The sequence below is a fragment of the Oncorhynchus keta genome, unplaced genomic scaffold (assembly GCF_023373465.1).
Source record: "Oncorhynchus keta strain PuntledgeMale-10-30-2019 unplaced genomic scaffold, Oket_V2 Un_contig_1442_pilon_pilon, whole genome shotgun sequence".
In the NCBI taxonomy this organism is placed as follows: domain Eukaryota; kingdom Metazoa; phylum Chordata; class Actinopteri; order Salmoniformes; family Salmonidae; genus Oncorhynchus; species Oncorhynchus keta.
In genome coordinates, this window is record NW_026278743.1 from 119,755 (window position 1) to 145,000 (window position 25,246).

The window sequence follows — 25,246 nt, forward strand, 5'->3', positions numbered from 1 at the left end:
GGGAGATGTGAAGAGCTTTACTAGATGGCTCAATCAGGCTCTCAGGACCACTACCACTGGTGCTGCTGCTAGGACCTCTGGACTGCTGGGCTGCTGCCAACGCTGCCTTGCGCTTCTTCAGATGGATAAAGCTCCCATAGTTGGACTGGCTGGGGTTGGGAGAGGCCTGGGTGCTGCTGGCCAGGCTGGGGCCGGGTGCAGGTTGGGGATGAGGTTCTGGAGGAGCTCCTCCTGTTGCTGGAGCTCGGCCCTTGGTTCTAACCCAGGCCCTGGAGTGGAAGGCCCTGCCCCGAGGGCCACAGCTCTCTGTCCTGCTAGCGCTGGAGGTGTTGGGCCCACAGTAGGTTCTACTCAGCACACCGTAGGGAGCCATGTTGGAGACTGCCCTAGGCACATCACTACTCCTATTGCACACAGAGTTGGCAGCAGCCGAGACAGAGACTGGAAAGGTTCCCTGAGACTGGGACACTCTCATAAAGTTGTTATTGTACTGCTGCAGGCAAACAGCCTCCTCCAAGTTAGTGTTTGGCAGGATCACCTTCCCTCCAGACTCCCTGTCTCTCTCATAGGCCAGTTTCAGACAGACTGTCTGAGGCCTGCCGCCTGGGAACATCCTCCCCATCAGAGAGTCCTTGGCCGAGGAAGATGTCTTGGCGCCTGGCGAGCCGTCGTACTTTATACACGTAGAGGACGGACGATAACAGACGCCGTGGTGGCCCCAGGCTTCCTGCCGGGGCTCCTCTCAGAATGCCATCCCAGCTTGTCGTGGCTCTGAGAGTCGCCGGCTCGCCACACCTCGGATGAGGTCATCGCTGCCCCGCCCTTACACACGGCGCTGACCTCCCTTAGCTCGGGCAGAAGGGTGGGCGGTTTCTGCTGCTCAGACACCTTACCGGGCGAGCTGACTGGCTGGATGGGGGTCAGGGTGGGTGGAGACAAACGGCCGTAGCCCGCCTCCTTCCTGTCCAGTGTCTGCTGGATAGGAGGGTGGAACACAGGGGCACGGTGCAGAGCTGGCATACACCTTAGCTGGGCTTGGGTCTGACAGTGGGTTCGGGTCTGGCTCTGGGTCTGACTCTGGCTCTGGGTCTGACAGTGGGTTCGGGTCTGGCTCTGGGTCTGACTCTGGGTCTGACAGTGGGTTCGGGTCTGGCTCTGTGTCTGACAGTGGGTCCTGGTCTGACTCTGGCTCTGACTGGACGAAGGCGAGAGGTCTGGACTAACAGGGCTGACTATGGTACTGAGACGATATCTCTGCATGTTGGATAAGCTTACCTGCTGGTTCAGCTGCTCTGATATCTTCCCTAGCAGACCCTCCCCATCAGCCTGGTGTTTGATGAGAGGAGGGGTTTGGACAGGGACTTGGAGCTGAACGCTGCCCCTCCTCCCAGAGAGAGACAAGAGGCTGCTGCAGACTCCTGCTCCCTGCTCACCTTGTCAAAGTATGAGTTGAGTTCTTTAGAGGGGTAGAGACGCGGTGGCTCGTTGACCACACTGTTGGACAGGGTAGTGAAGTAGTTACTGGGGGGGAGACTGTGCTGGGACTGCTGTTTAAACTGATACAGGTCTGCAGCAGTGGGCTCCGTTTCCTTCTCCTGGTGGAGGCGCTGGGGGTGGGGCAGGGAGGGGAGCGAGGGGATCCGGGGTAGGGGGCAGGGAGGGGAGCGAGGGATCCGGGGGTAGGGGGTTAGGCTCCTGTCGGTCTCACTGGAGCGGATCTTAGCGGTGAAGGGGGCCACCTCAATGCTCTCCTGGAGGATGCGTCTGTTCTCCTCCTTATACTGACTGGCCCGGTCCCTCTGCCCTGCTTCCTGTTGTTGCTGCTGGGCCATCCTCTGCTGCTGTTGTTTATGACAGGCCTCCAGGTAGAGCTGGTGCAGGTGACTGTCCTTCCCGGTCGGGGTTCTGCTGCGGTCCTGCTCCTGGTGGGCCAGAGTGATGGTTCTGATGGGGTCCACAAAACCCTTCAAATCCCTGAGGAGAGAAATAAATAACATTCAACAACAGACCAGACAGGAGTCATAGGCTACATCTCAAATGGCACACTATTCCCACACAGAGCTCTGGTCAACAGTAGTGTTCTATATAGGGAATAGGGCTCTGGTCAACAGTAGTGTTCTATATAGGGAATAGGGCTCTGGTCAACAGTAGTATTCTATATAGGGAATAGGGCTCTGGTCAACAGTAGTGTTCTATATAGGAATAGGGCTCTGGTCAACAGTAGTGTTCTATATAGGGAATAGGGCTCTGGTCAACAGTAGTATTCTATATAGGGAATAGGGCTCTGGTCAACAGTAGTGTTCTATATAGGGAATAGGGCTCTGGTCAACAGTAGTGTTCTATATAGGGAATAGGGCTCTGGTCAACAGTAGTGTTCTGTATAGGGAATATGGCTCTGGTCAACAGTAGTGTTCTATAGGGAATAGGGCTCTGGTCAACAGTAGTGTTCTATATAGGGAATAGGGCTCTGGTCAACAGTAGTGTTCTATATAGGAATAGGGCTCTGGTCAACAGTAGTGTTCTATATAGGAATAGGGCTCTGGTCAACAGTAGTGTTCTATATAGGGAATAGGGCTCTGGTCAACAGTAGTGTTCTATATAGGGAATAGGGCACTGGTCAACAGTAGTGTTCTGAATAGGGCTCTGGTCAACAGTAGTGTTCTATATAGGGAATAGGGCTCTGGTCAACAGTAGTGTTCTATATAGGGAATAGGGCTCTGGTCAACAGTAGTGTTTTAAATAGGGAATAGGGCTCTGGTTAACAGTAGTGTTCTATATAGGGGATAGGGCTCTGGTCAACAGTAGTGTTCTATATAGGGAATAGGGCTCTGGTCAACAGTAGTGTTCTGAATAGGGCTCTGGTCAACAGTAGTGTTCTATATAGGGAATAGTGCTCTGGTCAACAGTAGTGTTCTATATAGGGAATAGGGCTCTGGTCAACAGTAGTGTTCTATATAGGAATAGGGCTCTGGTCAACAGTAGTGTTCTATATAGGGAATAGGGCTCTGGTCAACAGTAGTGTTCTATATAGGGAATAGGGCACTGGTCAACAGTAGTGTTCTGAATAGGGCTCTGGTCAACAGTAGTGTTCTATATAGGGAATAGGGCTCTGGTCAACAGTAGTGTTCTATATAGGGAATAGGGCTCTGGTCAACAGTAGTGTTCTATATAGGGAATAGGGCTCTGGTCAACAGTAGTGTTCTATATAGGGAATAGTGCTTTGGTCAACAGTAGTGTTCTATATAGGGAATAGGGCTCTGGTCAACAGTAGTGTTCTATATAGGGAATAGGGCTCTAGTCAACAGTAGTGTTCTATATAGGGAATAGGGCTCTGGTCAACAGTAGTGTTCTGAATAGGGCTCTGGTCAACAGTAGTGTTCTGAATAGGGCTCTAGTCAACAGTAGTGTTCTATATAGGGAATAGGGCTCTGGTCAACAGTAGTGTTCTGAATAGGGCTCTGGTCAACAGTAGTGTTCTATATAGGGAATAGGGCTCTGGTCAACAGTAGTGTTCTATATAGGGAATAGGGCTCTGGTCAACAGTAGTGTTCTATATAGGGAATAGGGCTCTGGTCAACAGTAGTGTTCTATATAGGGAATAGGGCTCTGGTCAACAGTAGTGTTCTATATAGGGAATAGGGCACTGGTCAACAGTAGTGTTCTGAATAGGGCTCTGGTCAACAGTAGTGTTCTATATAGGGAATAGGGCTCTGGTCAACAGTAGTGTTCTATATAGGGAATAGGGCTCTGGTCAACAGTAGTGTTCTATATAGGGAATAGGGTTCTGGTCAACAGTAGTGTTCTATATAGGGAATAGTGCTTTGGTCAACAGTAGTGTTCTATATAGGGAATAGGGCTCTGGTCAACAGTAGTGTTCTATATAGGAATAGGGCTCTAGTCAACAGTAGTGTTCTATATAGGAATAGGGCTCTGGTCAACAGTAGTGTTCTGAATAGGGCTCTGGTCAACAGTAGTGTTCTATATAGGGAATAGGGCTCTAGTCAACAGTAGTGTTCTATATAGGGAATAGGGCTCTGGTCAACAGTAGTGTTCTGAATAGGGCTCTGGTCAACAGTAGTGTTCTGAATAGGGCTCTGGTCAACAGTAGTGTTCTGTATAGGGAATAGGGCTCTGGTCAACAGTAGTGTTCTATATAGGGAATAGGGCTCTGGTCAACAGTAGTGTTCTATATAGGGAATAGGGCTCTGGTCAACAGTAGTGTTCTGTATAGGGAATAGGGCTCTGGTCAACAGTAGTGTTCTATATAGGGAATAGGGCTCTGGTCAACAGTAGTGTTCTATATAGGGAATAGGGCTCTGGTCAACAGTAGTGTTCTATATAGGGAATAGGGCTCTGGTCAACAGTAGTGTTCTATATAGGGAATAGGGCTCTGGTCAACAGTAGTGTTTTAAATAGGGAATAGGGCTCTGGTTAACAGTAGTGTTCTATATAGGGGATAGGGCTCTGGTCAACAGTAGTGTTCTATATAGGGAATAGGGCTCTGGTCAACAGTAGTGTTCTGAATAGGGCTCTGGTCAACAGTAGTGTTCTATATAGGGAATAGTGCTCTGGTCAACAGTAGTGTTCTATATAGGGAATAGGGCTCTGGTCAACAGTAGTGTTCTATATAGGGAATAGGGCTCTGGTCAACAGTAGTGTTCTATATAGGAATAGGGCACTGGTCAACAGTAGTGTTCTGAATAGGGCTCTGGTCAACAGTAGTGTTCTATATAGGAATAGTGCTTTGGTCAACAGTAGTGTTCTATATAGGGAATAGGGCTCTGGTCAACAGTAGTGTTCTATAGGGAATAGGGCTCTAGTCAACAGTAGTGTTCTATATAGGGAATAGGGCTCTGGTCAACAGTAGTGTTCTGAATAGGGCTCTGGTCAACAGTAGTGTTCTGAATAGGGCTCTAGTCAACAGTAGTGTTCTATATAGGGAATAGGGCTCTGGTCAACAGTAGTGTTCTGAATAGGGCTCTGGGCAACAGTAGTGTTCTATATAGGGAATAGGGCTCTGGTCAACAGTAGTGTTCTATATAGGGAATAGGGCTCTGGTCAACAGTAGTGTTCTGTATAGGGAATAGGGCTCTGGTCAACAGTAGTGTTCTATATAGGGAATAGGGCTCTGGTCAACAGTAGTGTTCTATATAGGGAATAGGGCTCTGGTCAACAGTAGTGTTCAATATAGGGAATAGGGCTCTGGTTAACAGTAGTGTTCTATATAGGGAATAGGGCTCTGGTCAACAGTAGTGTTCTATATAGGGAATAGGATTCTGGTCAACAGTAGTGTTTTAAATAGGGAATAGGGCTCTGGTTAACAGTAGTGTTCTATATAGGGGATAGGGCTCTGGTCAACAGTAGTGTTCTATATAGGGAATAGGGCTCTGGTCAACAGTAGTGTTCTGAATAGGGCTCTGGTCAACAGTAGTGTTCTATATAGGGAATAGTGCTCTGGTCAACAGTAGTGTTCTATATAGGGAATAGGGCTCTGGTCAACAGTAGTGTTCTATATAGGGAATAGGGCTCTGGTCAACAGTAGTGTTCTATATAGGGAATAGGGCACTGGTCAACAGTAGTGTTCTGAATAGGGCTCTGGTCAACAGTAGTGTTCTATATAGGGAATAGGGCTCTGGTCAACAGTAGTGTTCTATATAGGGAATAGGGCTCTGGTCAACAGTAGTGTTCTATATAGGGAATAGGGCTCTGGTCAACAGTAGTGTTCTATATAGGGAATAGTGCTTTGGTCAACAGTAGTGTTCTATATAGGGAATAGGGCTCTGGTCAACAGTAGTGTTCTATATGGTCCTTCTGTGGCTCAGTTGGTAGAGCATGGCGCTTGTAACGCCAGGGTAGTGGGTTCGATTCCCGGGACCACCCATACGTAGAATGTATGCACACATGACTGTAAGTCGCTTTGGATAAAAGCGTCAGCTAAATGGCATATATTATTATTATTATTATTATTATAGGGAATAGGGCTCTAGTCAACAGTAGTGTTCTATATAGGGAATAGGGCTCTGGTCAACAGTAGTGTTCTGAATAGGGCTCTGGTCAACAGTAGTGTTCTGAATAGGGCTCTAGTCAACAGTAGTGTTCTATAGGGAATAGGGCTCTGGTCAACAGTAGTGTTCTGAATAGGGCTCTGGTCAACAGTAGTGTTCTGAATAGGGCTCTGGTCAACAGTAGTGTTCTGAATAGGGCTCTGGTCAACAGTAGGGTACTATATAGGGAATAAGGCTCTGGTCAACAGTAGTGTTCTATATAGGGAATAGGGCTCTGGTCAACAGTAGTGTTCTGAATAGGGCTCTGGTCAACAGTAGTGTTCTATATAGGGAATAGGGCTCTGGTCAACAGTAGTGTTCTGAATAGGGCTCTGGTCAACAGTAGTGTTCTGAATAGGGCTCTGGTCAACAGTAGTGTTCTGAATAGGGCTCTGGTCAACAGTAGTGTTCTATATAGGGAATAGGGCTCTGGTCAACAGTAGTGTTCTATATAGGGAATAGGGCTCTGGTCAACAGTAGTGTTCTATATAGGGAATAGGGCACTGGTCAACAGTAGTGTTCTGAATAGGGCTCTGGTCAACAGTAGTGTTCTATATAGGGAATAGGGCTCTGGTCAACAGTAGTGTTCTATATAGGGAATAGGGCTCTGGTCAACAGTAGTGTTCTGAATAGGGCTCTGGTCAACAGTAGTGTTCTGAATAGGGCTCTGGTCAACAGTAGTGTTCTGAATAGGGCTCTTGTCAACAGTAGTGTTCTATATAGGGAATAGTGCTCTGGTCAACAGTAGTGTTCTGAATAGGGCTCTGGTCAACAGTAGTGTTCTGAATAGGGCTCTGGTCAACAGTAGTGTTCTGAATAGGGCTCTGGTCAACAGTAGGGTACTATATAGGGAATAAGGATCTGGTCAACAGTAGTGTTCTATATAGGGAATAGGGCTCTGGTCAACAGTAGTGTTCTATATAGGGAATAGGGCTCTGGTCAACAGTAGTGTTCTATATAGGGAATAGGGCTCTGGTCCACAGTAGTGTTCTATATAGGGAATAGGGCTCTGGTCAACAGTAGTGTTCTATATAGGGAATAGGGCTCTGGTCAACAGTAGTGTTCTATATAGGGAATAGGGCTCTGGTCAACAGTAGTGTTCTATATAGGGAATAGGGCTCTGGTCAACAGTAGTGTTCTGAATAGGGCTCTGGTCAACAGTAGTGTTCTGAATAGGGCTCTGGTCAACAGTAGTGTTCTATATAGGGAATAGTGCTCTGGTCAACAGTAGTGTTCTATATAGGGAATAGGGCTCTGGTCAACAGTAGTGTTCTATATAGGGAATAGGGCTCTGGTCAACAGTAGTGTTCTATATAGGGAATAGGGCTCTGGTCAACAGTAGTGTTCTGAATAGGGCTCTGGTCAACAGTAGTGTTCTGAATAGGGCTCTGGTCAACAGTAGTGTTCTGAATAGGGCTCTGGTCAACAGTAGTGTTCTATATAGGGAATAGGGCTCTGGTCAACAGTAGTGTTCTATATAGGGAATAGGGCTCTGGTCAACAGTAGTGTTCTATATAGGGAATAGGGCTCTGGTCAACAGTAGTGTTCTGAATAGGGCTCTGGTCAACAGTAGTGTTCTATATAGGGAATAGGGCTCTGGTCAACAGTAGTGTTATATATAGGGAATAGGGCTCTGGTCAACAGTAGTGTTCTATATAGGGAATAGGGCTCTGGTCAACAGTAGTGTTCTATATAGGGAATAGTGCTTTGGTCAACAGTAGTGTTCTATATAGGGAATAGGGCTCTGGTCAACAGTAGTGTTCTGAATAGGGCTCTGGTCAACAGTAGTGTTCTGAATAGGGCTCTGGTCAACAGTAGTGTTCTGAATAGGGCTCTGGTCAACAGTAGTGTTCTGAATAGGGCTCTGGTCAACAGTAGTGTTCTATATAGGGAATAGGGCTCTGGTCAACAGTAGTGTTCTATATAGGGAATAGTGCTCTGGTCAACAGTAGTGTTCTATATAGGGAATAGGGCTCTGGTCAACAGTAGTGTTCTGAATAGGGCTCTGGTCAACAGTAGGGTTCTATATAGGGAATAGGGCTCTGGTCAACAGTAGTGTTCTACATAGGGAATAGGGCTCTGGTCAACAGTAGTGTTCTATATAGGGAATAGGGCTCTGGTCAACAGTAGTGTTCTATATAGGGAATAGGGCACTGGTTAACAGTAGCAGACAGAACAGTACATGGTGTATAACAGCCCTCAGTAGGAATAACTAGGGCATGGTGTATAACAGCAGAACAGACCTCAGTAGGAATAACTAGGACATGGTGTATAACAGCAGAACAGCCCTCAGTAGGAATAACTAGGACATGGTGTATAACAGCCCTCAGTAGGAATAACTAGGACATGGTGTATAACAGCCCCCAGTAGGAATAACTAGGACATGGTGTATAACAGCAGAACAGCCCTCAGTAGGAATAACTAGGACATGGTGTATAACAGCCCCCAGTAGGAATAACTAGGACATGGTGTATAACAGTAGAACAGCCCTCAGTAGGAATAACTAGGACATGGTGTATAACAGCCCCCAGTAGGAATAACTAGGACATGGTGTATAACAGCCCCCAGTAGGAATAACTAGGACATGGTGTATAACAGCAGAACAGCCCTCAGTAGGAATAACTAGAACATGGTGTAACAGCAGAACAGCCCTCAGTAGGAATAACTAGGACATGGTGTATAACAGCAGAACAGTCCTCAGTAGGAATAACTCAGACATGGTGTATAACAGCAGAACAGCCCTCAGTAGGAATAACTAGGGCATGGTGTTACAGCAGAACAGCCCTCAGTAGGAATAACTAGGACATGGTGTATAACAGCAGAACAGCTCTCAGTAGGAATAACTAGGACATGGTGTATAACAGCAGAACAGCCCTCAGTAGGAATAACTAGGACATGGTGTATAACAGCAGAACAGCCCTCAGTAGGAATAACTAGGACATGGTGTATAACAGCCCTCAGTAGGAATAACTAGGACATGGAGTATAACAGCAGAACAGCCCTCAATAGGAATAACTAGGACATGGTGTATAACAGCAGAACAGCCCTCAGTAGGAATAACTAGGACATGGTGTATAACAGCCCTCAGTAGGAATAACTAGGGCATGGTGTATAACAGCAGAACAGCTGTCAGTAGGAATAACTAGGACATGGTGTATAACAGCAGAACAGCCCTCAGTAGGAATAACTAGGACATGGTGTATAACAGCAGAACAGCCCTCAGTAGGAATAACTAGGACATGGTGTATAACAGCAGAACAGCCCTCAGTAGGAATAACTAGGACATGGTGTATAACAGCAGAACAGCCCTCAGTAGGAATAACTAGGACATGGTGTATAACAGCAGAACAGCCCTCAATAGGAATAACAAGGACATGGTGTATAACAGCCCTCAGTAGGAATAACTAGGACATGGTGTATAATAGCAGACAGAACAGCTCTCAGTAGGAATAACTAGGACATGGTGTATAACAGCAGAACAGCCCTCAATAGGAATAACTAGGACATGGTGTATAACAGCCCTCAGTAGGAATAACTAGGGCATGGTGTATAACAGCAGAACAGCTCTCAGTAGGAATAACTAGGACATGGTGTATAACAGCCCCCAGTAGGAATAACTAGGACATGGTGTAGAACAGCCCTCAGTAGGAATAACTAGGACATGGTGTATAACAGCAGAACAGCTCTCAGTAGGAATAACTAGGACATGGTGTATAACAGCCCTCAGTAGGAATAACTAGGACATGGTGTATAACAGCAGAACAGCCCTCAGTAGGAATAACTAGGACATGGTGTAACAGCAGAACAGCCCTCAGTAGGAATAACTAGGACATGCTCTATAACAACAGAACAGCCCTCAGTAGGAATAACTAGGACATGATGTATAACAGCCCTCAGTAGGAATAACTAGGACATGGTGTTTAACAGTAGAACAGCCCTCAGTAGGAATAACTAGGACATGGTGTATATCAGTGTGTCAGTGTGTGAGTGTGTCAGTGTGTCAGTGTGTGTGTGAGTGTGTCAGTGTGTGAGTGTGTGAGTGTGTCAGTGTGTGTGTGAGTGAGTGTGTCAGTGTGTCAGTGTGTGAGTGTGTCAGTGTGTCAGTGTGTGAGTGTGTCAGTGTGTGAGTGTGTCAGTGTGTGAGTGTGTCAGTGTGTGAGTGTGTGTGTGTGTGTGTGTGTGAGTGTGTCAGTGTGTGAGTGTGTCAGTGTGTCAGTGTGTGAGTGTGTCAGTGTGTGAGTGTGTCAGTGTGTAAGTGTGTCAGTGTGTGAGTGTGTCAGTGTGTGAGTGTGTGAGTGTGTCAGTGTGTGAGTGTGTCAGTGTGTCAGTGTGTGAGTGTGTCAGTGTGTCAGTGTGTGTGTGTGAGTGTGTCAGTGTGTGAGTGTGTCAGTGTGTGTGTGTGAGTGTGTCAGTGTGTGAGTGTGTGTGTGTGTCAGTGTGTGAGTGTGTCAGTGTGTGAGTGTGTCAGTGTGTCAGTGTGTGTGTGTGTCAGTGTGTGTGTGTGTGTGTGTCAGTGTGTGTGTGTCAGTGTGAGTGTGTCAGTGTGTGAGTGTGTCAGTGTGTGAGTGTGTCAGTGTGTGTGTGTCAGTGTGTCAGTGTGTGTGTGAGTGTGTCAGTGTGTGAGTGTGTCAGTGTGTCAGTGTGTGTGAGTGTATGAGTGTGTGCAGTGTGTCAGTGTGTGTGTGTGAGTGTGTGAGTGTGTCAGTGTGTGTGTGTGTCAGTGTGTCAGTGTCAGTGTGTGTCAGTGTGTGAGTGTGTCAGTGTGTCAGTGTGTGAGTGTGTGAGTGTGTCAGTGTGTCAGTGTGTGAGTGTGTCAGTGTGTGTGTGAGTGTGTCAGTGTGTGAGTGTGTCAGTGTGTGTGTGAGTGTGTCAGTGTGTGAGTGTGCCAGTGTGTGAGTGTGTCAGTGTGTGAGTGTGTCAGTGTGTGAGTGTGTCAGTGTGTCAGTGTGTGAGTGTGTCAGTGTGTGTGTGAGTGTGTGAGTGTGTCAGTGTGTCAGTGTGTCAGTGTGTGAGTGTGTCAGTGTGTCAGTGTGTCAGTGTGTCAGTGTGTGTGTGTGAGTGTGTGAGTGTGTCAGTGTGTCAGTGTGTGTGTGAGTGTGAGTGTGAGTGTGTGAGTGTGAGTGAGTGTGTGAGTGTGTCAGTGTGTCAGTGTGTGAGTGTGTCAGTGTGTCAGTGTGTGTGTGAGTGTGTGAGTGTGTCAGTGTGTCAGTGTGTCAGTGTGTGTGAGTGTGTCAGTGTGTCAGTGTGTGTGTGTGAGTGTGTCAGTGTGTCAGTGTGTCAGTGTGTCAGTGTGTGTGTGAGTGTGTGAGTGTGTCAGTGTGTCAGTGTGTCAGTGTGTGAGTGTGTCAGTGTGTCAGTGTGTCAGTGTGTGTGTGAGTGCGTCAGTGTGTCAGTGTGTGAGTGCGTCAGTGTGTGAGTGTGTGAGTGTGTCAGTGTGTCAGTGTGTGAGTGTGTCAGTGTGTGAGTGTGTCAGTGTGTCAGTGTGTGAGTGTCAGTGTGTGTCAGTGTGTGTGAGTGTGTCAGTGTGTGAGTGTCAGTGTGTCAGTGTGTCAGTGTGTCAGTGTGTGAGTGTGTCAGTGTGTCAGTGTGTGTCAGTGTGTGTGAGTGTGTCAGTGTGTGAGTGTGTCAGTGTGTCAGTGTGTGTGTGTCAGTGTGAGTGTGTCAGTGTGTGAGTGTGTCAGTGTGTGAGTGTGTCAGTGTGTGTGTGTCAGTGTGTCAGTGTGTGTGTGAGTGTGTCAGTGTGTGAGTGTGTCAGTGTGTGTGAGTGTATGAGTGTGTGAGTGTATGAGTGTGTCAGTGTGTGTGTGTGTGAGTGTGTCAGTGTGTGTGTGTGTCAGTGTGTCAGTGTCAGTGTGTGTCAGTGTGTGAGTGTGTCAGTGTGTGAGTGTGTGAGTGTGTCAGTGTGTCAGTGTGTGAGTGTGTCAGTGTGTGTGTGAGTGTGTCAGTGTGTGTGAGTGTGCCAGTGTGTGAGTGTGCCAGTGTGTGAGTGTGTCAGTGTGTGAGTGTGTCAGTGTGTGAGTGTGTCAGTGTGTCAGTGTGTGAGTGTGTCAGTGTGTGAGTGTGTCAGTGTGTCAGTGTGTGAGTGTGTCAGTGTGTGTGTGAGTGTGTCAGTGTGTCAGTGTGTCAGTGTGTCAGTGTGTCAGTGTGTCAGTGTGTGAGTGTGTCAGTGTGTGTGTGAGTGCGTCAGTGTGTCAGTGTGTGAGTGCGTCAGTGTGTGAGTGTGTGAGTGTGTCAGTGTGTCAGTGTGTGAGTGTGTCAGTGTGTGAGTGTGTCAGTGTGTCAGTGTGTGAGTGTCAGTGTGTCAGTGTGTGAGTGTGTCAGTGTGTGAGTGTGTCAGTGTGTCAGTGTGTGAGTGTCAGTGTGTCAGTGTGTGTGAGTGTGTCAGTGTGTCAGTGTGTGAGTGTCAGTGTGTCAGTGTGTGAGTGTGTCAGTGTGTCAGTGTGTGAGTGTGTGAGTGTGTCAGTGTGTGAGTGTGTGAGTGACACCAGTGTGTCAGTGTGTGAGTGTGTGAGTGTGTGAGTGTGTGTGTGAGTGTGTCAGTGTGTCAGTGTGTCAGTGTGTGAGTGTGTCAGTGTGTGAGTGTGTCAGTGTGTCAGTGTGTGAGTGTGTCAGTGTGTCAGTGTGTGAGTGTGTCAGTGTGTGAGTGTGTGAGTGTGTCAGTGTGTGAGTGTGTGAGACACCCAGTGTGTGAGTGTGTCAGTGTGTGAGTGTGTGTGAGTGTGTCAGTGTGTGAGTGTGTCAGTGTGTGAGTGTGTGTGAGTGTGTCAGTGTGTCAGTGTGTCAGTGTGTGAGTGTGTCAGTGTGTGAGTGTGAGTGTGTCAGTGTGTGTGTGAGTGTGTCAGTGTGTGTGAGTGTGTCAGTGTGTGAGTGTGTCAGTGTGTGAGTGTGTCAGTGTGTGAGTGTGTGAGTGTGTCAGTGTGTGAGTGCGTCAGTGTGTCAGTGTGTCAGTGTGTGAGTGTGTCAGTGTGTCAGTGTGTGAGTGTGTCAGTGTGTGAGTGTGTCAGTGCGTCAGTGTGTGAGTGCGTCAGTGTGTGAGTGCGTCAGTGTGTCAGTGTGTCAGTGTGTGAGTGTGTCAGTGTGTGAGTGTGTCAGTGTGTGAGTGTGTCAGTGTGTCAGTGTGTGTCAGTGTGTGAGTGTGTGTGAGTGTGTCAGTGTGTCAGTGTGTGAGTGTGTCAGTGTGTGAGTGTGTCAGTGTGTGAGTGTCCCCATAACCAGTGTGTCAGTGTGTGAGTGTGTGAGTGTGTCAGTGTGTGAGTGTGTCAGTGTGTGAGTGTGTGAGTGTGTCAGTGTGTCAGTGTGTCAGTGTGTGTGAGGTGTGTCAGTGTGTCAGTGTGTGAGTGTGTCAGTGTGTGAGTGTGTCAGTGTGTGAGTGTGTCAGTGTGTGAGTGTGTCAGTGTGTGAGTGTGTCAGTGTGTGTGTGTGTCAGTGTGTGGTGTGTCAGTGTGTGAGTGTGTCAGTGTGTGAGTGTGTCAGTGTGTCAGTGTGTGTGTGAGTGTGTCAGTGTGTGTGTGAGTGTGTCAGTGTGTCAGTGTGTGAGTGTGTCAGTGTGTGTGTGAGTGTGTCAGTGTGTGTGTGAGTGTGTCAGTGTGTGAGTGTGTGAGTGTGTGTGAGTGTGTCAGTGTGTCAGTGTGTGAGTGTGTCAGTGTGTCAGTGTGTGAGTGTGTGAGTGTGTCAGTGTGTGAGTGTGTCAGTGTGTGAGTGTGTCAGTGTGTGAGTGTGTGAGTGTGTCAGTGTGTCAGTGTGTGTGTGAGTGTGTCAGTGTGTGTCAGTGTGTGAGTGTGTCAGTGTGTGAGTGTGTGAGTGTGTCAGTGGGTGAGTGTGTGAGTGTGAGTGTGTCAGTGGTGAGTGTGTGAGTGTGAGTGTGTCAGTGTGTGTGTGAGTGCGTCAGTGTGTGTGTGTGTGTCAGTGTGTGAGTGTGTCAGTGTGTGTGTGTCAGTGTGTGAGTGTGTCAGTGTGTGAGTGTGTCAGTGTGTGAGTGTGTGAGTGTGTGAGTGTGTCAGTGTGTGAGTGTCAGTGTGTGAGTGTGTTAGTGTGTGTGAGTGTGTGAGTGTCAGTGTGTGAGTGTGTCAGTGTGTGAGTGTGTCAGTGTGTGTGTGTCAGTGTGTCAGTGTGTGAGTGTGTCAGTGTGTGTGTGAGTGTGTCAGTGTGTGAGTGTGTCAGTGTGTCAGTGTGTGTGTGTCCCAGTGTGTGAGTGTGTCAGTGTGTGAGTGTGTCAGTGTGTGAGTGTGTCAGTGGGTGAGTGTGATCAGTGGGTGAGTGTGTGAGTGTGAGTGTGTCAGTGTGTGTGTGGAGTGTGTCAGTGTGTGTGTGTGTGAGTGTGTCAGTGTGTGAGTGTGTCAGTGTGTGAGTGTGTCAGTGTGTGAGTGTGTCAGTGTGTGAGTGTGTCAGTGTGTGAGTGTGTCAGTGTGTGAGTGTGTGAGTGTGTGTGTGTGTGTGAGTGTGTGAGTGTGTCAGTGTGTGTGTGTGTGTGTCAGTGTGTGTGTGAGTGTGTCAGTGTGTGTGTGTGTCAGTGTGTGAGTGTGTCAGTGTGTGAGTGTGTCAGTGTGTGTGTGTGTGTCAGTGTGTGTGTCAGTGTCCCAGTGTGTCAGTGTGTCAGTGTGTGAGTGTGTCAGTGTGTGAGTGTGTCAGTGTGTCAGTGTGTCAGTGTGTGAGTGTGTTAGCGGCTGAATTTAACACTGAGACTTACTCCCTGTGAAGATCTCCAGCGGTCTTGGCCGTTGGCAGAGGGGAGCTGGCGTGGGGGTTGATCTTGATGAGCGGTGGGGTCCGAGCGGTGTGGTTCTGAACGGTGGGGACAGGGGGTCGGACCGGTGAGGGTCGGCGCTGGCTGGTCGGATGGGGACCGTGACGTGGCTCAGTTGGTCCAGGCTGTCAGAGGAGGAGACTGGGACCTGGTGGTGTAGCCAAGGGCTGGCCGTGTTCTGGTACCACAACATCCAGAGAGACAGACAGGGTCAGACACCCAGAAAGACAGACAGGGTCAGACACCCAGAAAGACAGACAGGGTCAGACCCAGAGAGACAGACAGGGTCAGACACCCAGAAAGACAGATAGGGTCAGACACCCAGAGAGACAGACAGGGTCAGACACCCAGAGAGACAGACAGGGTCAGACACCCAGAAAGACAGACAGGGTCAGACACCCAGAGAGACAGACAGGGTCAGACACCCAGAAAGACAGATAGGGTCAGACACCCAGAGAGACAGACAGGGTCAGATCCAACAACATCCAGAGAGACTGACATGGTCAGACCCAGACAGACAGACAGGGTCAGACCCAGACAGAGAGACAGACAGGGTCAGACCCAGACATATAGGACTGGTTGAGGTGAACAGGAGGTAACACAAAACTATCCCCTTCAAATAGAACCTAAACTAGGATATCCCTATAACTAGGATATCCCCTATAACCCTATAACTAGGATATCCCCTATAACTAGGATATCCCCTATAACTAGGATATCCCTACCTACTAACATAACCTATAACTAGGATATCCCTATAACTAGGATATCCCCTATAACTAGGATATCCCCTATAACTAGGATATCCCCTATAACTAGGATATCCCCTATAACTAGGATATCCCCTATAACTAGGATATCCCCTATAACTAGGATATCCCCTATAACTAGGATATCCCCTACAACTAGGATATCCCCTACCTACTAACATAACCTATAACTAGGATATCCCCTATAACCAGGATATCCCCTACCTACTAACATAACCTATAACTAGGATATCCCCTATAACTAGGATATCCCTATAACTAGGATATCCCCCTACAACTAGGATATCCCTATAACTAGGATATCCCCTATAACTAGGATATCCCCTATAACTAGGATATCCCTATAACTAGGATATCCTACCTACTAACAGAACCTATAACTAGGATATCTATAACTAGGATATCTATAACTAGGATATCCCCTATAACTAGGATATCCCTACCTACTAACAGAACCTATAACTAGGATATCCCCTACAACTAGGATATCCCCTATAACTAGGATATCCCCTATAACTAGGATATCCCCTATAACTAGGATATCCCCTACCTACTAACAGAACCTATAACTAGGATATCCCCTATAACTAGGATATCCCCTATAACTAGGATATCCCCTATAACTAGGATATCCCCTATAACTAGGATATCCCTATAACTAGGATATCCCCTATAACTAGGATATCCCCTATAACTAGGATATCCCCTATAACTAGGATATCCCCTATAACTAGGATATCCCTATAACTAGGATATCCCCTATAACTAGGATATCCCCTATAACTAGGATATCCCCTATAACCAGGGATATCCCCTACCTACTAACAGAACCTATAACTAGGATATCCCCTATAACTAGGATATCCCCTATAACTAGGATATCCCCTATAACTAGGATATCCCCTATAGCTAGGATATCTATAACTAGGATATCCCCTATAACTAGGATATCCCTACCTACTAACAGAACCTATAACTAGGATATCCCCTATAACTAGGATATCCCCTATAACTAGGATATCCCCTACAACTAGGATATCCCCTATAACTAGGATATCCCTATAACTAGGATATCCCCTATAACTAGGATATCCCCTATAACTAGGATATCCCCTATAACTAGGATATCCCCTATAACTAGGATATCCCCTATAACTAGGATATCTATAACTAGGGGATATCCCCTATAACTAGGATATCCCCTATAACTAGGATATCCCTATAACCTAGGATACCTATAACTAGGATATCCCCTACAACTAGGATATCCCCTACAACTAGGATATCCCCTATAACTAGGATATCCCCTATAACTAGGATATCCCCTACCTACTAACAGAACCTATAACTAGGATATCCCTACCAACTAGGATATCCCCTACAACTAGGATATCCCTATAACTAGGATATCTATAACTAGGATATCCCCTATAACTAGGATATCCCCTATAACTAGGATATCCCCTACCTACTAACAGAACCTATAACTAGGATATCCCTATAACTAGGATATCTCCTATAACTAGGATATCCCCTATAACTAGGATATCCCCTATAACTAGGATATCCCCTATAACTAGGATATCCCTATAACTAGGATATCCCCTATAACTAGGATATCCCCTATAACTAGGATATCCCCTATAACTAGGATATCCCCTATAACTAGGATATCCCCTATAACTAGGATATCCCCTATAACTAGGATATCCCCTATAACTAGGATATCCCCTACCTACTAACAGAACAGAATAACAAATAACCTGAACACTCAGCTTTCCCAACATATGGCTTCTACAAAGAGGACAGGACAGTGGGCTTCACAAACTGAACATGAGAGATATGCTACAGCAGTTAGCTGTTTAAACTGGCAACATGATCATAGTTGCTATGCTACAGCAGTTAGCTGTTTAAACTGGCAACATGATCATAGTTGCTATGCTACAGCAGCTAGCTGTTTAAACTGACAACATGATCATAGTTGCTATGCTACAGCAGTTAGCTGTTTAAACTGGCAACATGATCATAGTTGCTATGATACAGCAGTTAGCTGTTTAAACTGGCAACATGATCATAGTTGCTATGCTACAGCAGTTAGCTGTTTAAACTGGCAACATGATCATAGTTTGCTATGCTACAGCAGCTAGCTGTTTAAACTGACAACATGATCATAGTTGCTATGCTACAGCAGTTAGCTGTTTAAACTTGCAACATGATCATAGTTGCTATGATACAGCAGTTAGCTGTTTCAACTGGCAACATGATCATAGTTGCTATGCTACAGCAGTTTGCTGTTTAAACTGGCAACATGATCATAGTTGCTATGCTACAGCAGTTAGCTGTTTAAACTGGCAACATGATCATAGTTGCTATGATACAGCAGTTTGCTGTTTAAACTGGCAACATGATCATAGTTGCTATGCTACAGCAGTTTGCTGTTTAAACTGGCAACATGATCATAGTTGCTATGCTACAGTTGCTAGGTAGAAGTCATAATAGAAGAGGTAGTAGAACAGGAAAAGAGTTGTATTTAGAATAGAATCTGGGTGTTTGGTACTCACCCTCCTCATGTTGGTCTCAGAGCTGACAGGGTTTTCAGGGTGCACCCACTTGGACCCAGGCAGGTTGAGTCTGGGGGGATAGGAGTGGGTCTCATTGGGGTACTGCCAGATGATTGGATACAGCCCCAGCTGGTTGTATGAGGCTGAGGTGTGGCTGTGTGTCTGGGGCTGAGAGACAGGGTGGTGATGAACTAGTCCCAGGTGCCCCAGCCCTGAGGAGTCTAGTCGGGGATGACCCCCCAGCAAGGGGCCTGGAGGCAGGCCAGAGAGCACCCCGGAGAGGAGGTGGTGGTGGGAGTGGGATGTGTGGTGGTGGGTGGAAGAGGGGGTGAGGCAGGAGCGTGGGAGGAGGCGTGGAGGGGGGTGGAGCTGGGGTGCAGATAGGACACATGGTTGGTCTCCTGGTTGGGACGGACAAGCGCAGGGTCCCGGTACACGGTGAAATGCTCGTTCTTATCGATGATTAGCGGGCTCTTAGTGCAAGATCCTGGCGACTCAGTCCCTCGGGCCAGAACGGGCTTAAAGCTGGAGTGAGGTGTGTTGTCCGGGTAAAGGCCTTTATGCTTGGACACCTCTGGGGAGGGGAGGGGTTTGGGTTTAGAACAAGTCTCCAGAACACTCTGTGTTTTAGACTTGACGATGTCAGGGGAGCAGAGGGGCTTCGGCTTCAGGGCCTCTGGGGAGGGGAGGGGCTTGGGGACATCAGGGGAGGGGCTTAGCTTGTACGATTTCCTGGCCTCGTCGGCCAATGAGGCGTTCTTAATGCAGGGCAGCATGGAGAATATAGCTGCTTCTCTCTCTCTACTACAGCAGCAGACTCACTGACTGATGCTATAGGTCTGATCACCTCTGAATGGACGAACCCCATCTTACTGCCCAGTCTGCCAGCCATGTCATGCTTTACCTCCCGGCTTCCTACACACTGAGGAGTCTGGTTCCTAAGGTCACACTCTGAATGGACTAACCCCATCTTACTGCCCAGGCTGCCAGCCATGTCATGCTTTACCTCCGGCTTCCTACACACTGAGGGAGTCTGGTTCCCTACGGTCACACCCTGACACTGAGGAGTCTGGTTCCTACGGTCACACTCTGACACTGAGGGAGTCTGGTTCCTACGGTCACACTCTGACACTGAGGGAGTCTGGTTCCTAAGGTCACACTCTGACACTGAGGGAGTCTGGTTCCTAAGGTCACACTCTGACACTGAGGGAGTCTGGTTCCTACGGTCACACTCTGACACTGAGGAGTCTGGTTCCTACGGTCACACTCTGACACTGAGGAGTCTGGTTCCTAAGGTCACACTCTGACACTGAGGGAGTCTGGTTCCTACGGTCACACTCTGACACTGAGGGAGTCTGGTTCCTACGGTCACACTCTGACACTGAGGAGTCTGGTTCCTACGGTCACACTCTGACACTGAGGGAGTCTGGTTCTTAAGGTCACACTCTGACACTGAGGGAGTCTGGTTCTTAAGGTCACACTCTGACACTGAGGGAGTCTGGTTCCTAAGGTCACACTCTGACACTGAGGAGTCTGGTTCCTAAGGTCACACTCTGACACTGAGGAGTCTGGTTCCTAAGGTCACACTCTGACACTGAGGAGTCTGGTTCCTAAGGTCACACTCTGACACTGAGGAGTCTGGTTCCTAAGGTCACACTCTGACACTGAGGAGTCTGGTTCTTAAGGTCACACTCTGACACTGAGGGAGTCTGGTTCCTAAGGTCACACTCTGACACTGAGGGAGTCTGGTTCCTAAGGTCACACTCTGACACTGAGGAGTCTGGTTGCTATGGTCACACTCTGACACTAAGGGAGTCTGGTTCCTAAGGTCACACTCTGACACTGAGGGAGTCTGGTTCCTAAAGTCACACTCTAACACTAAGGGAGTCTGGTTCCTAAGGTCACACTCTGACACTGAGGGAGTCTGGTTCCTAAAGTCACACTCTAACACTAAGGGAGTCTGGTTCCCTAAGGTCACACTCTGACACTGAGGGAGTCTGGTTCCTAGGTCACACTCTGACACTGAGGGAGCCTGGTTCCTAAAGTCACACTCCGAGGGGCTCTTACGAAGGGGAGAGGAGGGGCAACAGAGGGTTCAGCACCAAATGTCGGCTGGGCTCAGAGAGGTAGGAGGGCTCAGATGGATTCTGGGAGGCCAGCAGGGCCGAGACGGCCTCAGAGTTCTCCCGGGAGGCCATGTGTGCGTTAGCGTCCTCTGCTGTGATGTCGATTATATACTGAGAGGAGTCTGGGTCCTGGAGACCACCTCAGCGCTGGTGTACTGGTCCTTGGACTGGGGATGGGTCTGGGATTTCATAGTGCTGTTGTTCTCCATGATGCACTCCCCTTGGCCCCTCAGAGGGCAGAGCCCTGGGAGGAGGAGGACAGGGGAGGGGCCTGCTGCTGTTGCAGTAGAGACCGTTCCCCCTGTCGTTGAGGTTGTCGCAGGGATGACCTCTGCTCCCTGTCGGCTGATGACTGCTGAAACTCCGCCTTCTGAAGCTCCTCACCCCAGGGGGAGAGACTGCCTGTCAGAGCAGACTCCTTCCCAGTCTTAGAACCCTGGGTCTTGTGCCCCTCCTGGCCGGTCTTTCCTTTTAGCTCCTCCTCTGAGTTCTGCTCTGAGGAAGAGGAGGAGTCTGCCGTCCTGGTTCTATTGGTAGACATCTCAGAGTCACTGCTCTCAGAGAAGTCAGACCTCACTGTAGTCTCGCTTCTCAGTCTTTTCAAACCTGATTTATTCTCCTCTTCCTCCTCTTCCTCCTCCGCTTTCCTCCGCTTGTTCACAGCCACCTGCTTGCTGCTCGTACTTTTAAAGAGTCTGGAGAAATGAATCAGAGGAGAATATATTAGATTAGTCTGTAGAGATGAATCAGAGGATATATATTAGATTAGTCTGGAGAGATGAATCAGAGGATATATATTAGAATTCTAAATGACAAGCAGCAGAATGTAGAGCATCAGTACACAGCATCAGTACACAGCATCAGTACACAGCATCAGTACACAGCATCGGTCCTAGACCGCGTCTCAACGGAACCCTATTCCTTACATAGTAATGAGCATAGTGCACTATGAGCCCTGGTCTGAAGTAGTGCACTATGAGCCCTGGTCTGAAGTAGTGCACTCTGAGCCCTGGTCTGAAGTAGTGCACTCTGAGCCCTGGTCTGAAGTAGTGCACTCTGAGCCCTGGTCTGAAGTAGTGCACTCTGAGCCCTGGTCTGAAGTAGTGCACTATGAGCCCTGGTCTGAAGTAGTGCACTATGAGCCCTGGTCTGAAGTAGTGCACTATGAGCCCTGGTCTGAAGTAGTGCACTATGAGCCCTGGTCTGAAGTAGTGCACTATGAGCCCTGGTCTGAAGTAGTGCACTCTGAGCCCTGGTCTGAAGTAGTGCACTATGAGCCCTGGTCTGAAGTAGTGCACTCTGAGCCCTGGTCTGAAGTAGTGCACTCTGAGCCCTGGTCTGAAGTGGTGCACTCTGAGCCCTGGTCTGAAGTGGTGCACTCTGAGCCCTGGTCTGAAGTAGTGCACTATGAGCCCTGGTCTGAAGTGGTGCACTATGAGCCCTGGTCTGAAGTAGTGCACTATGAGCCCTGGTCTGAAGTAGTGCACTCTGAGCCCTGGTCTGAAGTAGTGCACTCTGAGCCCTGGTCTGAAGTAGTGCACTATGAGCCCTGGTCTGAAGTAGTGCACTATGAGCCCTGGTCTGAAGTAGTGCACTATGAGCCCTGGTCTGAAGTAGTGCACTCTGAGCCCTGGTCTGAAGTAGTGCACTATGAGCCCTGGTCTGAAGTAGTGCACTATGAGCCCTGGTCTGAAGTAGTGCACTATGAGCCCTGGTCTGAAGTAGTGCACTATGAGCCCTGGTCTGAAGTAGTGCACTATGAGCCCTGGTCTGAAGTAGTGCACTATGAGCCCTGGTCTGAAGTAGTGCACTATGAGCCCTGGTCTGAAGTAGTGCACTATGAGCCCTGGTCTGAAGTAGTGCACTATGAGCCCTGGTCTGAAGTAGCGCACTATACAGTGGCTTGCGAAAGTATTCACCCCCCTTGGCATTTTTCCTATTTTGTTGCCTTACAACCTGGAATTAAAATAGTTTTTTTTTGTCATTTGATTTACACAACATACCTACCACAGATGGAGACATATCCCAAGAGACTTGTAGCTGTAATTGCTACAAAAGCGTGCAGAACTATTCACCCCCCCAAACCTGATCTGTACTTTAGCGAGTAATGCTCCCAGAGCAGAGAGTAATGCTACTAGAGTAGGGAATAATGCTCCCAGAGCAGAGAGTAATGCTACTAGAGTAGGGAATAATGCTCCCAGAGCAGAGAGTAATGCTCCCAGAGCAGAGAGTAATGCTACTAGAGTAGGGAATAATGCTCCCAGAGCAGAGAGTAATGCTACTAGAGTAGGGAATAATGCTACTAGAGTAGGGAATAATGCTCCCAGAGCAGAGAGTAATGCTCCTAGAGTAGGGAATAATGCTCCCAGAGCAGAGAGTAATGCTCCTAGAGCAGGGAATAATGCTCCTAGAGCAGGGAGTAATGCTCCTAGAGCAGGGAGTAATGCTCCTAGAGCAGGGAATAATGCTCCTAGAGCAGGGAGTAATGCTCCTAGAGCAGGGAATAATGCTCCTAGAGCAGGGAATAATGCTCCTAGAGCAGGGAATAATGCTCCTAGAGCAGGGAATAATGCTCCTAGAGCAGGGAGTAATGCTCCTAGAGCAGGGAATAATGCTACTAGTGTAGTGAGTAATGCCCTAGAGCAGGGAGTAATGCCCTAGAGCAGGGAATACACTGACTCAGTACCAGTGTCTTTGTGTGTAGATATTGTGGGAAGCCAAAGCTTTCCCAAGGCAGTGTCCTGCAAACCTTTCCCAAGGCAGTGTCCTGCCAAACCTTTCCCAAGGCAGTGTCCTGCCAAACCTTTCCCAGGGCAGTGTCCTGCTAAAGCTTTCCCAAGGCAGTGTCCTGCTAAAGCTTTCCCAAGGCAGTGTCCTGCCAAAGCTTTCCCAAGGCAGTGTCCTGCCGAACCTTTCCCAAGGCAGTGTCCTGCCGAACCTTTCCCAAGGCAGTGTCCTGCCAAAGCTTTCCCAAGGCAGTGTCCTGCTGAACCTTTCCCAAGGCAGTGTCCTGCCAAACCTTTCCCAAGGCAGTGTCCTGCCAAACCTTTCCCAAGGCAGTGTCCTGCTAAAGCTTTCGCAAGGCAGTGTCCTGCTGGCTTTCCCAAGGAAGTGTCCTGCCAAAGCTTTCCCAAGGCAGTGTCCTGCCAAAGCTTTCCCAAGGCAGTGTCCTGCCAAAGCTTTCCCAAGGCAGTGTCCTGCTGAACCTTTCCCAAGGCAGTGTCCTGCTGAACCTTTCCCAAGGCAGTGTCCTGCTAAAGCTTTCCCAAGGCAGTGTCCTGCCAAAGCTTTCCCAAGGCAGTGTCCTGCCAAAGCTTCCCAAGGCAGTGTCCTGCTAAAGCTTCCCAAGGCAGTGTCCTGCTAAAGCTTTCCCAAGGCAGTGTCCTGCTAAAGCTTTCCCAAGGCAGTGTCCTGCTAAAGCTTTCCCAAGGCAGTGTCCTGCTAGAGCTTTCCCAAGGCAGTGTCCTGCTAGAGCTTTCCCAAGGCAGTGTCCTGCTAAAGCTTTCCCAAGGCAGTGTCCTGCTAAAGCTTTCCCAAGGCAGCGTCCCTGCCAACCTTTCCCAAGGCAGTGTCCTGCCAAACCTTTCCCAAGGCAGTGTCCTGCCAAAGCTTTCCCAAGGCAGTGTCCTGCTAAAGCTTTCCCAAGGCAGTGTCCTGCCCAAAGCTTTCCCAAGGCAGTGTCCTGCCAAAGCTTTCCCAAGGCAGTGTCCTGCTAAAGCTTTCCCAAGGCAGTGTCCTGCCAAAGCTTTCCCAAGGCAGTGTCCTGCTAAATGCTTTCCCAAGGCAGTGTCCTGCTAAATCTTTCCCAAGGCAGTGTCCTGCTAAAAAGCTTTCCCAAGGCAGTGTCCTGCTGAACCTTTCCCAAGGCAGTGTCCTGCCAAAGCTTTCCCAAGGCAGTGTCCTGCTAAATGCTTTCCCAAGGCAGTGTCCTGCTAAAGCTTTCCCAAGGCAGTGTCCTGCTAAAGCTTTCCCAAGGCAGTGTCCTGCTGAACCTTTCCCAAGGCAGTGTCCTGCTAAAGCTTTCCCAAGGCAGTGTCCTGCCAAAGCTTTCCCAAGGCAGTGTCCTGCTAAAGCTTTCCCAAGGCAGTGTCCTGCTAAAGCTTTCCCAAGGCAGTGTCCTGCTAGAGCTTTCCCAAGGCAGTGTCCTGCTAAAGCTTTCCCAAGGCAGTGTCCTGCTAGAGCTTTCCCAAGGCAGTGTCCTGCTAGAGCTTTCCCAAGGCAGTGTCCTGCTAGAGCTTTCCCAAGCCAGTGTCCTGCTGAACCTTTCCCAAGGCAGTGTCCTGCTAAATGCTTTCAGAGCTCTACTCATCTCAGGTCAATGGAACAGCTTGACCACACAGTACATGAAGTAAAACAGGTGAAATTCCTCCAGCGTCCACGATCTCCTCACCTCTTGTTCTATCTTCCCCATCATCCTCACCTCCCTCTCCCTGCTCTCTCGTTACAGTCCACGTTGTCTCCCTTGAAGTCATCATCAGGGACACTGCTGTCAGATCCCTTCCTCCTGGAGAAGCCAGGTCCGCGGTGCTGCGTCTGTTCCTGGCAAGGGGAGTGCTGGCTCTGGGACCCGCCCTGACCTTGACCCTGCTGGGTGGTGACCCCTGACCCCTGCTTCACTGCCCCGCCAGAGGAGTTCATGACTGGTCTGGGGCTGTTGGCTTGGGCGCGGGTGTAGTGACCCTGTAGAGGATGACGAGAGAACAGACACACCAAGGATGGAGTTGGTTAGAGACAGGAGGACAGAGAGAGAACAGACACACCGAGGATGGAGTTGGTTAGAGACAGGAGGACAGAGAGAGAACAGACACACCAAGGATGGAGTTGGTTAGAGACAGGAGGACAGAGAGAGAACAGACACACCGAGGATGGAGTTGGTTAGAGACAGGAGGACAGAGAGAGAACAGACACACCAAGGATGGAGTTGGTTAGAGACAGGAGGACAGAGAGAGAACAGACACACCAAGGATGGAGTTGGTTAGAGACAGGAGGACAGAGAGAGAGG

General features: G+C 48.7%; 1 pseudogene; it reads right to left on the minus strand.

The window, feature by feature from the left end:
- The window catches only part of LOC118383855 (probable JmjC domain-containing histone demethylation protein 2C), a 37,427-nt pseudogene that overhangs the window by 1,061 nt on the left and 11,120 nt on the right, over nt 1–25,246 (minus strand).